Here is a 13,150-nt window from a genome sequence, read left to right as displayed (position 1 = left end):
TGCCATATACTGAAAATGGGAATATAAGGTCATAGACCAAACCAAATCCCAAACTATTTCCTTTTCCTGTAGGGTTCGATTCTTTTTCTCACATTTTGTCTCGGTTATCCATACACTGGTGTTTGTTGTAGCCATTTTAGGCTAGTAACACCATCCCTTGTTCCCTAAATCTCCATATAATCCCGGTTTAGCTACAGATCATCCTTTACATTCCCAAATGGTTGAATATACTGGTGATTCTTCCCCAACTTTAACCTTTTGCAATTCCCAAGTTTCCCTAGGTTCTTGTTTACAATCCATTGTCTCATTTTCATATTCTAATTTGGTCAGATTCATGGTTAAGATTCCCCATGGAATAGATTCACCTACTGCCCTCGGTATTGGTAAACAAGCAGTGATCTGCATAACATTTTGTAAATTGGCAAATCTTTTAATCAATCCTACCATCAAATTTTCCTCAGCCGTTTGTTTGGGAATTTCAATCACTTGTTCTGTCTCTATTTGTCTTTCATTCCTGTCCACCAAGTCAGCCCATGATCCTGCCAACACTACCAACCCAAATGGAATCCAAAGAACGATCATAACCTGATATGAAAAATTAGACATTTTTCAAAGTCAAATTTAAAGTCTTTGGGTCACGGTTGATAATCTTCCATGGAATAGGTGCTTTCTTCACTCGAGTATAATGGATCCAAGCATCCGATTCTGCTATCTTGATAGCCGTAAAAGTGGTTAACAGTACTTGGAAAAGTGCTTTCCAACGTTCCTGTAAAGGTTCAGAGGTCCAGGTCTTCACATAGACATAATCTCCTGGTTGGAAGTCATGCACTGAATTTTCCAGGGATAAAGGTCTATTCCAAATTACTGCACTCCGAATTGCAGCCGGAGTTTTTCCTAGAGAAAGCAAATAGTTATATACATCCTGCTTTCCTTTTACATGTACGTTTGGATTTGGTTCTGGAGACTCATATGGTTTTCCATATAATAATTCATAAGGACTGAGTGAGGTTCCACTCTTTGGCTGTACCCTGATACGTAATAATGCCAATGGAAGCGCCTGAGGCCACTTTAGACTGGTTTCTTGACAAATTTTACTTATTTGTGGTTTCAAAGTTTGATTCATCCTTTCCACTTTCCCACTAGATTGGGGTCTCCAAGATAAATGTAGGTCACAATTAATACCCAATACTTTGCTAACACTTTGGACTACTTCAGCAACAAAGTGTGGACCTCTGTCAGAAGAAATTCCAATAGGAACTCCAAATCTCAGAATTATTTCTTGTAATAACCACTTCACCACTTCTTTTGCTTGTGTAGTGTGACAGGGAAGGGCTTCTGGCCATCCTGTAAAAGTATCAACCCCTACCAGGATGTACCGGTACCCATTTTGTCTAGGCAGCTCTGAAAATTCTACTTGCCAATAATCTCCAGGTTCTACACCAGATTTCAGTCTACCCATTTGAACCTTTTTCTTAATCATTGGATTATTTTTCAAACATACTTCACACTTTGCAGTTACCATTTTAGCTATTCCCAACATCTTAACTGATATTACTTGTTTTCGTAAAGATGTTACTAAGGCTTCTGCTCCCCAGTGACATTCCTGATGTCTCGTTTGAATTCTCTCTCTCATCACAAGAGGTGGAATTACTAACTGTCCATTAGGAGTTACCCACCATCCCGCTAAGTTTTTCTTAGCATTTAATAACGGACTCAATTTGTCATCTTCCTCTGAATATCTCGGTTTTTCCCTAGGAAGGGTTACTGTTTTAGAAGGAATTATTGCCATTTGCAATGCTTGTTTCTTTGCTACCTTTTTTGCTGTTCTATCAGCTAAATTATTCCCAGCTATTATTTTTGTATTCCCAATCTGGTGTGCCTTACAGTGCATGATTGCTACTTGATCTGGCCTTTGAACTGCTTGCAATAATCATAAAATTTCTGTTTGATGCTTAATGTTTGATCCTTGAGAGGACAATAACCCCCTCTCTTTCCACAAAGCTCCATGGACATGCACTACCCCAAAGGCATATTTTGAATCAGTCCAGATATTTACTTTCTTGTCTTTGCTTATCTCTAAGGCTCGAATTAAAGCGATGAGTTCCGCCTTTTGGGCTGATATGGTACTCGCCAATGCTCCTGCTTCTATAACTGTAGTCTCTGTTGTTACCGCATATCCGGCGTATCGGACTCCTTGTTCCATGAAGCTGCTTCCATCACTATACAGTTCCCAGTCTGGTCGCTCCAGTGGTACATCCTTCAGATCTTCATGACTGGAATAAACATACTCGATGGCAGCCAAGCAATCATGCTCCAGTCGTCCTTCTTCCTGTATGGAACTTAAAAATACTGCAGGATTTACCAGGTTAGTTGTCTTTAGAATCACATCATCTTGTTCAGTCAATACCACCTGGTACTTCATCATTCGGCTGGGAGACAGCCAGTGTCCCCCCTTCTGTTCTAGGACAGTTATCACCATGTGTGGGACATAGACTGTTATTGTTCTTCCCAAAGTCAATTTCCGAGCTTCTTGTATGAGCATCACTGTTGCTGCCACTGCTCAAAGGCAGTTTGGCCACCCTCTACTCACTGTGTCCAGTTGTTTAGAGAAATATCCGACTGGTCGTTTCCAGCTTCCTATCCTCTGGGTTAACACGCCCAGTGCAAGGTGTTGCCTTTCATGAACAAACAACTGGAAATCTTTGGTTAGATCCGGCAGTCCCAAGGCAGGTGCAGACATTAAGGCACGTTTTAACTCTACAAAAGCCTTTTGTTGTTGTGGGCCCCATGCAAAGGGAGGGTTCTTTTGGGCCTCGTACAGCGGTTTAGCTATTAGCCCATAGTTCATGATCCAAAGGCGACACCACCCAGTCATTCCCAAAAATGCTCTGAGTTCATGAATATTTCTCGGCTCAGGTATACCACAAATAGCTTCTTTGCGATCTTTTCCTAATTGTCGTTGTCCTTTTGAAATCTCAAAGCCCAGATATATCACAGTCTGGCAGGCTGTCTGGGCTTTCTTCCTGGACACTTTGTATCCATTTAGTCCCAGGAAATTCAAGAGGTCGATAGTCACCTGTATACAGGTAAGTCTTTCTTCTGTAGCAATCAATATGTCATCCACATATTGTAAAAGTAAATGCCCAGCTCTTGATTTATCCTGTTTCCACATTTCAAGTTCCTTTGCTAATTGATTTCCAAAGATAGTTGGACTGTTTTTAAATCCTTGGGGTAATCTAGTCCATGTCAACTGCATCTTTCGCCCGGTTTGAGGATTTTCCCATTCAAAAGCAAACAGTTTTCTGCTTTCTTTTTCCAAAGGTATACAAAAGAAAGCATCTTTTAAATCAAGCACTGTAAACCATTGATAAGTGTCCCTTAATGCTGTTAACAGTGTATAAGGGTTTGCTACTACAGGATAAATGTCCTTAACTAGTTGATTTACTGCTCTCAAATCTTGTACCAGCCTATATTCACCCGAGGGTTTTCTGACTGGTAAAATAGGAGTCTTATACTCAGATTCACATTCTTCCAAAATGTTATACTCCAAAAATTTATCACTCAATTTCTTCAATTCCTGTCTCACTTCTGATTTGATTGGATATTGTTTAATTCTCACTGTTCCTGCGCCTTCCTTCAAATCTATTTTAACAGGCTCTGCTAGTTTCGATTTACCAGGAATATCTGTTTCCCATACAGTAGGGATCACTGCCAAATCCACCTCCGGTGGAATTTCTTGTTCCTTTACTCTTTCGTGTGTCATCAAGATTTCTCCCGTTTTTGACTCGGGTATTTTCAAGAAAAGTTCTCCTTCATCAAAAACAATTTGTGCATTTAATTTAGACAACAAATCTCTTCCTAACAAGGGTATCGGACATTCTGGTACATACAAAAATTCATGTGTAATTATCTTATTTCCAAATTTCAAATCTAGGTGTTGTAGGAATGGCCTGGTTCTCTTCTTTCCCTGTTGCTCCTATTATATTGGCTGGTTTTGTTCCTATTTTTCCTTTACATGTATTTAATACCAAAAATGTCGCTCCTGTATCTACTAAAAATTTAACTTCTTTATCTCCCAGCTAAATTTTAACCAGAGGTTCAGCTGGGTTCCCTCCGGTCCCCTTCAGTCGTCTAAAATCATTATCTTGGCAAGGTCGTGAGAAACACTCTTGTTTCTAGGGCAATCCTTTTTCCAGTGTCCTTCCTCTCTACACAAAGCACACTGATTTACTCCTAAGGGGGTATTAAATTTCCAATGGCCACAGTGCATACAACCTCCCCTCCCATTAAATCCTCGTCCTCTTCCTCTGCCCCTTCCTCTGTCTACCGTTCCTGTCATTACTGCCAATAAATCTGTTCTTGATTTTCTTTCTTCTCTTTCTCTGTTGTTATATACCCTCCATGCGACTTCCAGCATTGTATTCAAACTCCTTGAATTCTCTCCCTCCAGTTTCTGGAGTTTTTTCCTTATATCTGGTGCCGATTGCCCCATAAAAATCAAAGCCAGTTGCATTTGTGCTGCCTCTGTTTCCACTCTCAAATCAGTATGTTTTCTGGCAGCTTCCTTTAATCGTTCCCAAAATGCTGAGGGAGATTCATTTTTATCTTGTCTTACTTCATATAATTTAGACCAATTCAGAGATTTAGGCATGGCATGTCTAATCCCATATAAAACCCATTTCTGATACCGTCTCAGTCTTTCTCTATGTGTTACATTATTTGGATCCCACTGCGGATCCCCAGATGGAAAATTCTGTTCTATTGTTCCACCTGTAATTCCACTCATCACATCCAACTCTGCCTGAGCTTTACCAGCTTTTAATACCGTTTGCTTCTCTGTATCATCTAACACATTATCCAGGATCACCTGTAAATCATTCCAGTCTGGATTCTGTGTTCTAGTTATAGTATCTGCCACCTTGCCCACTTTTTCAGGATCTTCTCTATAATTTCCTGCTGCCTGCTTCCAAGTCATCAAATCCATAGCTGTAAAAGGTACTTTCACATAGACCGGTCCATCACTACCAACTCCCTGTCGCAGGGGAGCTATAGTCTGTGTCTGTTGCCGAGTTCTCCGTGAAACAGGAGTATGAATTACAATCTCCGATAATCTCTCTTCCACATCTCCTGTTCCACTGCTATCCGGTTCAATCGCCTGTTCTCGTGCCCTAGATTCTCGACCCTGATTCCTTTCTCTCCTAAGAGGGGATATATCTAATTCTGGTCCATCATCACTCTCAGTGACAATCTTTTTCTTTAAACAACCTTTCCCGATCTCACAAGTTGAGCAACACCTTTTTACTTTCTTGTTATCAGCAGTTACAGCCATCACAAAATTATCTCCATCAGTTAACTTGCATTCATCCTGCCAGTCTTTTCTCTGTCTCAGGTAAAAGAACAAATCCACATATGGCATTTCACTCCATTTCCCTTCCCTTTTACAGTATAACATTAACTGCAGAATAGTATTATAATTCAGTGTTCCATTTATGGGCCACTTTTCCTGATTTTCCAATGTATACAGAGGCCACCAATTATTACAATACTCAATCATCTGGCTTTTTGGCAAATCCTCATATAAATCTCCCCAATGTGCCAATAAACATCCCAATGGAGAGTTTTTCGGGATTTTATCATTTACAGCAAGATTACGCATGCTTTTACTTTTAAACAACCGAGTTAACTTAGTTGCCATGGTATAATCACTCACAGTACAATACACAATTATTCAACTCTGTCTCCCCGATCCGCGGATCCACGCTCCACACTCGCTTTCGTGCTTAATTGCACGTCTCACCCTTACAGCCACACTCACACTTTTCCACAATTGTTACTTTAAACAAAGACATAAAACACAATATTATACACTTCTTAATTTTCTTCTCGATACACAGACACAATAAACAATTCTGTATCAGAAGAAAAACCCCTCCTAACTTCTTGTTAGAGGCACTACCTTAGAGAACACTAGAGCATGTAGTTTCTCTTGTTTCCACTTTTGTCCAACCCTGCAATAGCTTTCGCTTATGTCTTACGGGCAGGCGCCTAGGCTTCCTCTTCCACAAGGATCCTTATAGTCCAACCCTGCGCAGCTCTCACCACGTCTGACAGGCAGACTTACTCAGTGAGACTCAAACCCACTGGTGGGTCTCCAACCCACTCCTTACCATACACTTATTATAGTGGGACTCCTACCCACTTACTACAATTACAAGAAGAAGTGTCTTACCAAAATCCAGGGAACGTCGCGAAGAGCCTTACGGATCGGGGATCGATGGGTATCCCCGAGAAATCCTCGGTGCCGGCTGGAACCGATCAGGTCCCCGACTCCTCCGGTCTCCTTCAGCGAGGTCCCATCTGCGTCGCCAAAACTGTTACCGAAATCTCGGAATGAAGAACTTACCGACACCAATGTGATGTAGATAAGCAGACATTTCTTTATGGACGGCCGGGTGCGTGAGTGAGTCCCCTCACGATCGACGCACACCATGGTTCAAAATCATACACCTTGTATAGAACTCATTCATACATATTCATTAAATATCCATGCATAATCGTAAGATTTCCCATAAATCATTAACATACTCTCCTCCCATATCCGATTCTGCGCAGTAAAGGTTAGAAAGGTCCGGAAATGGGTCTGGGGTACGATTTGGGTAGGTGGTATGTGAGTCGGTGGTCTCGATCTCCCCCTGCCGGAATTACCTGCCACTTGAGGTAACTGTTTCTTGGCCAGCAACTGTGGGTTGCTTCACTCGACTCTCCCCAGTTCACATAAATTCTCATTTTGACATTTTAGTACATCCTCCTAGGTTACATATAAACAATCATCTCAAATCTTAAGTCTGTTATCTAAGTTCTAAACATTCCTAGTAGGTGATTCTGACCAATTCCTCCGGCCTTGGTACGGGGCTGTACAGAGGATTTTCTATAGCTGCTTTTTACTATAAGTTTCATTAAAATATATTTTCTTATCCTCTTATATTTCTATTACATGATTGATTTTATAAAATCAAATAATCAATCAAATAAAGTCAATCAATCTTAACTTATTAGCAATTCTATAACAGCAGGGGGACCTAAGCCAAAATCTGAGCTAGAATTCAGGCACTTTAGGCTGCTCCAGTGGTTCAAGAAAGGCTTCAGACTGAAAGATCCTGCACTATGCCATCTTAGCAGACTTAAGGAAGAAACTCAGCATCCTGGAGTTCAGCTGTAAGCCTTGTGGTCTCAGTTGCCTTTGCAGCAAGGGATATGTGTGTTAGCAGTACACTTAGAGCTTATCTGGTTTCAGTAGCGAGGAGGCTGGTTTTCCGTAACTGCTCAGTATGCTTCAGGTGGGGCGTCTTTACAAAGCTGAGCTCTTGGTTTGATGGTGGGAACAGGTGAGTGCTGCTCTCTGGAGACCGTAAAGCCCCGTCTTAACAAGGCGCTGCTGCAGGCGGTGAGCCCTGGAGCACCCCGGTACGGAGCCCTACGTTAGGCGCAGGTGGTGGCTGAGATGCTCTGCCTGCTTGAGGCAGCGCTCGGGTGCGCGTGTCGCTGTCAGCAGGCTGCTGGGGTATCGCTGTCAGCAGGCTGCTCTGCCTTGCTTGGGCTCATACTTCTCAGCTCCTGTGCGGTCGTCTCCGATTGCAGCGATACAGACAGCAGATTTTTCTCTCCGGCTCTGTTTTGTGAGCTTTGTGCCTTCTCTGAATGGATTTCAAAGCTCGTTTAAGTGCATGGGAAGGAATTCAGAAATCATGTTTTATATGCAGCATCACTTTCTGAGGGTGCAAACTGATCGCTAAGTTACAAACCAGCCCAAGGGCTCCGTCAGAAGTTAGAAACCAGCCGCAAAGTTGATGTGCTGAGGGAAGAGAAGGGTCCCGTATCTTCTCGCGGAGCATCTAGTGCTGGTGCCACCCAGCCCGGAGTCGGGGTCTGGCTCTGAGGCTGCCTGGAAAATCCAGGCGAACCGAAGGAATTCTGTACTGACATGGCAACCTCTCCCCAGGCCGTGAGACCAGGCTGCCCCTGCGCATCAAAGGGAGCGGCATAGGGCCCCAGCTGCGCTTCAGCTTTGACCAGCTGGACATCGGGAAGGTTTTTGTTGCATCAGCCCCCAGCTACGAGGTGAGCAGTGGGGCTTGCTGGGGTTGGGGTGGATCCTGATGGCCCCTGGGGCAGCAGTGAGCTTTGTGCACCTGCTGGATTTCTGGCAACACAGGCAGTTATGTGCACGCATTATTTGATGTAAGTTAAATGTGGGAGTTTTTGCAGAATCTGGATAGTTTTGATGGGGTCTGAAAGGTGTGTATGTTGTCCACAAAGCCCCGATCCCTGCGTTTTGGCAACCTCCCTTTGAGACCAGCTGGGAGGCTTCATGCAGAAAATCCAGCCCTTGACACATGATAGCAACACCGGGTCAAAAAGGTCAGGATCCAGAGGCTTTTGTTTCAGCCCTAGATGCACTGCGCCCTGGTACCCTGGCGGTTAAAAAGCAGCTGGAACAAAGGTGTTGTGTTCCGACTCGAGTCCGTTGCAAACACCTTTCAGTGAAGCGCAACTTGCTGGCTCCTGGTGCCGGAGGGAAGCCGGGCAGCCTCCCCGCGCAGAGCTGCCCGCGCAGGCACCGGGAGCGCTGTCCCTGCTGAGCAGCCTCCTGCCACCCTTCAGACCTGGTGCCCCTCTGGCTCTATGAACAGAGCAGGGCAGTTCTGGAAATGAAGCAAAGGAGCTTTCTGGGTATTTGCCTCCCCCCGCCGATGGTGGCAAGTTTTCTCAAAAAAAAACCAACCAAAAAAACCCCCAAGATACAGCAACTGGAGGTGGTAGAAAATGAGGCAGTACATGGTGCCAGACACTTTCAAAAGCTTGACTGTTGCAGGGAAGGACACGTTAAGGTGTTTTCTTGCCAAAATATTGTGCACTGTATGTATGCATTTTTTAATGCTGATTCTTTATTGATTCTATATATATCAATGTGTTGGTTTCATTACTGGAGAAAATGTGAATAAGTAGATGATACTCCAAGTGCTGTATTAAGTAGCCAGACTGGAGGTAAACTTCAGTGTAGGATCCCTAAGTGCAATTTGTAATTAAGGTGTAAAACATATGAGTAGTTTCCAAGTTACCAGTGCAGAATTTGAATACAGGAATGTTTTCAACAGCAGCTGCAAAATTAAAAAAATAAGGGCTGTACCTCTGCTTCTGTCTCAGTTTTTCTGACAGGTTTTGCGAGGACAAAACTTAGGGAAAATAACTGCCAAGCAGGTAGATAAGTCCACAGAAATGGCCGGATTTCACCTGCAGCCTTCGGAAACTGTAGAGCTTTGCTTTGGGTAGGTTTGGTGACCACCAGTGTGCTGATACTCACAGGCAGGTGTGGGCATTTCTTGCTGAATCTCAGCAAATGCTGCAGGATTGTGTAGCTTGTTGGAACAGTAAATAATGGTAAATTAGTAGATGATGGCTGTGAATATTTATGAAAGAGATTCTTTAGAGCAGGTGGAGCTGCTATGCCCCTCACTCTCATCCTTTCTTGACATGTCTGGTTGAGCAAAGACAAAGAGACTCTCAGATCAAAGAAAAGAACAAAATGCGCCTCACTGACGTACCCTAGCAGAGTCGGGGAGTGCTGCTGAAGCTGGTTATGGGGCTGTCCCAAGGTATTTTCTACATCCAGTAAACTTGCTGGCTGTAACGGGAGCTGAATGTGTTTTGCCCTTGGCAGGACTGGGCTCATCTGGAGCGGGAGCAGTTAGGTGACGATTCGCTGTAATGCTGCGACCGCCCTTTGCTGCTCTTTGGGGCAGGTCTGCATCGCCTTGGTGATGCTGAGCACATCCTCAGCCCTGCAAGTCCAAGCGGACTGCTCTGTGTCAGTGGAATAAACCCAGAGTGACTCTGTTTATGTGAAGTTATCACTGGGGTTTTTTGCATGCAAAAACCCAAAGGCAGAAACTGTCCTGTTGTGTTTTCTTTGGCTTCAGCCAAGCAGCAGCACACAGCATCTTCTGCCTTTTGTAGAAGTTTAATTAGAAAACAAGTCAGCCTTCTGTAAGGAAAGAAGATTCCTCATGTATTTCCATTTTGCTTTCTTGCTGCTGCAGGTGATCCTGTTTAACAAAGGAGTCATTGATGCCCCCTCCAAGTTGGTCCTTCCGGCGACCGCTCTGGGCTCCTGCTTCTCCTTTCTCCCCCAGGAGGGCATCGTTTTACCAGATGTCCTCCAAGTCATCCAGATCTCCTTCAGTTCCACCGCCCTGGGGCAGTTCACAGAAGGATTCCGGTTCAGTGTGGATGGGTCCCCTGAGCCCGTGACCTTGACCGTCAGGTGAGGAGGGTTACAGGAGCCTGGGGGGTGCCTCCACAGTAATTCCCACTGCAGACTCCTCTCCTCGAGATGGCATCTGCCTCCTTGCTTTCTGTCTTGCCTTTGTTCCAAGGACCCCTGTCCAGCCCTTATCTCTCATTCTCCAGCCCCACAACTCAAGCTGTTTGTTTCAAATGCTTTTGAGATGCCCACCCACCGGGGCAAGCCGAGCCTCCCTCTTCAGGGGGGGTTGTGCACTGGATTTAGTTCTCCAGGGAGGGAAAAACTCCCAGTTCTTTTGAGTGGAGATGAGCTGGCTGGTGGGACATGGGGCTGCAGAGGAAGGAACAGCGGTGGGAGTGCAGGTGGTTCCTCTCCTACCTTGTGCTCCTTCCTGTTCTGCGAGGACCCCGATCTCCCTTCAGAAGCACTATTGGAAGATGTGGCTGTTGCCATAAAGACTGCCCTCTTCCCCCGTTCTCTTGCAAGCTGCGCTGTTACCGGCTGTAGCGCACAGGGCTCTGGGCTGGCTGCTTGGCCGAGCCCTCTGGGCAGTCCTTCAGGTCTGACTTCCTTGAGCACAGCTCCTGTGTGCTCAGCAGAAACGGCAGTTATTTCCCCCCTCGCTGCAAGGCTCACCCTTGGCAGTTTCCCAGTGTGAGACCCAGTTGTGGCTGGTTTGGAGGCAGTTTTCTATTGTCTTTTGGCAAGTGCTATTACGGAAAGCATGTCTGCTCCCTTTGCTCCATCCAGAGTAGGATGCTGGGGCTTGGCAGGTTAAGTCTGATTACGTGAGGTCCTTGGAGAGGGAACCTCATTGCCAGAAGGGATTTGCTACCTAACTTGTTCTCAGGAACGGATTCAGCTCCAGGAATCGAGAATTAGCATGGGATTGAAACTCCTGAAAGTCAGATTTTGAGTGCTTTTTGATTGTGCAGTCAGAAGATGCCCAAACCATAGGTGATCACTCTTTGCTTGGAAACAGACCTGACGAGGTCCTGAACGCTTGTTCTTTTGCTCTTTAGAAAGGGATGCTGGAACTGGGACACCACGGGTGAGTGCAGGTCCCTCCTGCGGGAGGCTGGGGTCTGTTCATGTGTACGAGAGACCCGGTGGCAGTCCTGTGAATAAAACTAGGAGGCACGGGTCACTGTGCTCCTTGATCTGTATTTGTTTTTTTCACCAAGAGGCAGAGCTGGCATTGATTGGCATCAACCATGAAATTAATGAATGTTGTGCAGCTTCAAGTGCTGATTTCAGTGGATGTTGGTGAGTTTGGGAGTTTGGAACCTCTCTGAATTTAGGGATGGGCGGGCTGGTGTGGTGGCTTCAGGACACTCATGTTCGGTGGTGCAAACAGTCTTGCTCTTGGATGTGTCAGCCGGTGCACTGGTGACAAGCTGATACTTTCCTCCAAGATTCCACCATCCACTGTGTAGAACTTGTGCTGCGTTTCTCAGTCGATGTCTGGGGCTCCTGTGGATTCGTGCCTCAAAATCCTGCACGCATAATGGTAGTGTGGAATAAGGTCTGAGGAAGATGTCCATATAGGCCATGGAAAGGCCAGTTCCAGCAAAGAGATACCAAAGCAGGGAACCTGTGGCTGAGAGGGCTAGTTACAATGAACCTGCTTCTGCATGGACAGCTCTGCCCGTCACACGACAGATGGGGAAACTGAGGCACAGAGCCATCACTTGTTCAGGGTCCTTCACTGGGCCAGCAGCAACCTGGGGGTGTACCCTGCCTGCCCTGGTGCCCTGAGCCACCTCAGCAGCTGCCACCTGCTGACCACGTTGCTTTGGCTGCCTCCTGTGCACAGGGATGCTGTGCCGAGCGCAGGGGTGACGGGTTGGTTTGAAACCCACCGTGCTGCTGAGACCAGCTTCTATCCGTCCCGGTGGTAACGAAAGCCGAACACTTTGCAGTTCTTTTTAACCAAGCCAGTTCCTCCTCTGCCTTTGTCCTTACAGGGGCTGTGTCATCGGACCGACTTTCCCTTTCCATGTACCTTCCCTCCATTCGGCGACGTCTCCTTTGGTGAGTGTGCCCTGGGCTTGGACCGCTGGTGGGGAGGTCTGTGCCTTACTGAAATGAAGCGCTTTGGGAGCGTCTGTCACTTGTGTTCCTCCACAGCAGCCTTCAGGGTGTTAGAACCAGGGCTGCCGCTTGCTCAGGTGGTATTTTGCTGCCGTGAGATCAAACAGGACCAAAGGAATAGAAAGTCAGGATTTTCCTGGTGCCCTCAGAGCCTGCTCAGCCCCAACCTCCCAATCCTTGGCGGCAGAATGATGGTGAAAGCCCTTGTCCCAGAAGGGCCCAGGGGATGGGGCTGCAGGAGAAGGGAGTTGGAGCCACACGCTAGCCTGTGGCTGCTCAGGGTGAACGTTCCTGTTGCAAGGCGAGGACACCACTTACCCACTTGACCTTTAGTGTGAGCTGTTAATTTGTGCTGTGAGGGCTCCTCGTTATCACCTGCCCGGTAATAAGCCCAGGCAGTAGCTCGGCATTGGTTTGGGCAGTGATGTCTCCAGAGATGTGGGCTCCTTCTCCTTCCCCAGCCGAAGCACTGCTCCACTGACGGAGCCGGTGGCTGAGCACCCAGAGCATCTCCACTGAAATGCAGATTCTGATTCTCCATCTCGAGTCTCAGAGAAAAGGCTTTGTACTGAGATGATCTAAAGTTTACATGTGAAATCAATTGGGGATTGATTGAAGGGCCATGATCATTCTGTGCCCAGGATGCCTCTGTGGTTTCATGCGGTTCGTGGACTTTCTAGGAAATCTCAGTACTTTCCCTGAGCCACTTCCCCCTCTCCCTGCATCACCACTCGGCCACTTCTCTGCTTCCTT

General features: G+C 46.0%; 1 pseudogene; it reads left to right on the top strand.

Annotated features, from left to right (window-relative positions):
- Positions 1–13,150, top strand: part of LOC129737285 (hydrocephalus-inducing protein homolog) — a 61,359-nt pseudogene that overhangs the window by 45,385 nt on the left and 2,824 nt on the right.

Source organism: Falco cherrug, chromosome 13 (genome assembly GCF_023634085.1).
Source record: "Falco cherrug isolate bFalChe1 chromosome 13, bFalChe1.pri, whole genome shotgun sequence".
Taxonomy (NCBI): Eukaryota; Metazoa; Chordata; class Aves; order Falconiformes; family Falconidae; genus Falco; species Falco cherrug.
The sequence above is the reverse complement of the archived record's forward strand: the minus strand, read 5'-3'. Positions and strand labels throughout refer to the sequence as shown.